Genomic DNA, 2,054 nt, shown 5'->3' on the forward strand with positions numbered 1-2,054 from the left:
AAATCAACACAAGAATAAAGTTTGATATTACTGAATATGAAAAGAGTAGATAAATACATAATGTTGATCATCATTCATTCCTAGGAACAAAAGTGCTGTTGACTTCTAGCAAGAAATCTCCTAATGATATATGCACAGCCCTTTATATATACACATGAACTTTCATATATTATCTCAACCTGGTGACTGACTTGTGATCTTAGCAAGATGGATTTACTATTATTTCCTTAGATGAAAAAAAATAGAATACATAGATTTCTGAAATATATTTTTCTTGAAATAAATGAAATTTTCTTAAAATAAATGAAAATTATGAAAATTTAAGTATATAGAATTATATCATTTAAAGAATATGAAATACTCCAGAGTCTATGGTTCCACATGAACACAATTATGCTTAAGTTAAAGTTATTTTCATAATTCAATTATATATATATTGAAATATGACACAATATTTTTTGCTTTTAAATACAGTTTGGGCTATGTATTACATGTTACTTTTCATGACACTCCTTTCCTTGGAATTATAACACAGATATATTTTCATATCAGGTTATACATTGCTAAAATTATTCTTCACTATGAATCAAATATACCATATTGATGGACATTTAAGTTGTTCTCCTTGTCAATCTATAAAGATATATATATATATATATTATTAAATACATATTTGTATATTTCTCATCAAATTCATTAAAATGTCTCTGATAAACTATCCTCTAAGACTGCAAATATGTATTTCTTCAGGTCCTTAGTTATGCATCATATTTGTTTATAAATTTGACTACCATTCAGAGGTGGTTCACTGATTAAATTTTAACTAGTAGTACTTAAAGTTGCCTGTTTCTTTCATACCTTAACTACTAGAATCCTTCCCTACCTTCCTTCCTTCCTTCCTTCATTTCTCTCTCTCTGTTTCTTTCATCTGTCTTCCTTTCTCACCCTCTCTCAGTGGCTCTCTAATTTTACTTTGCTAAACTAGTAAAATTACATGCTGCTGCTACAGTAATTTAATTTTTTCAAGTTTGAATTGGATTTTGTACAACTTCCAAATTTCAAGATGAAAAAAAAAAGACATTCAATCTGTAAGTGCTATCCTATCTAAACTGTTACATTCACACTGTTATGTGTTGTTGATGGCAATGTGTTTATCCTATGAAAAATGGCATTTGTGGTCTGGATTGTAGTTCTTCCCCCCAAAAAATGATCACAAGAACATGAAAATATATCTATGATCTTTATAAAAGTCACATTTCTAAATTCTAATGTATAATTTTACTATTAATTATATGAGTATCCCATCTACTGAGCTTTACACGGTCTTGTACTAATTTTCATTGATTCATCTTTTCAATCTCATCTGCCCCTCTGGGTTTCTAATATTTGCTGATCAACACTACCTAGAAATATTGGCATTTATTTCTTCTCACATTGATATTTTCCCTTTGAGTGGCAGCATTACCAATTGCTCACTCACAAAATATCACTTCTGTACCATCTAGATTTCTTACATGTCTCCTATTTTGTGACGATTGCACTGACAATGCCAAGAAATTGACAACCTCTTCTATGTTTCAGCCAGTCACACAATGTACTTATTGTCTTAAGGCTCTGAATATGCTGTAGTCTTATTTAATCAGACATAATTAGGTTTGCATCATAATCCTCTTTATACTAGGTATGTAATTTAAAAACAGAAACTTAAATACAGTTTTTAAAATTTATTTGTAAAATAAGCATGTATTACATAGAAATATTGTGAACTTTAAATCCATTTACACCTGTGAAATATTTCGCACAGTAACTAGAATGTAGTAAGCATTCTGTAAGTTATATATATATACATTTAGGTTTGCATCATAATCCTCTTTATACTAGGTATGTAATTTAAAAACAGAAACTTAAATACAGTTTTTAAAATTTATTTGTAAAATAAGCATGTATTACATAGAAATATTGTGAACTTTAAATCCATTTACACCTGTGAAATATTTCGCACAGTAACTAGAATGTAGTAAGCATTCTGTAAGTTATATATATATACATATATA

The sequence above is a fragment of the Fukomys damarensis genome, unplaced genomic scaffold (genome assembly GCF_012274545.1).
Source record: "Fukomys damarensis isolate Sample0158 unplaced genomic scaffold, DMR_v1.0_HiC HiC_scaffold_2, whole genome shotgun sequence".
Lineage (NCBI taxonomy): Eukaryota > Metazoa > Chordata > Mammalia > Rodentia > Bathyergidae > Fukomys > Fukomys damarensis.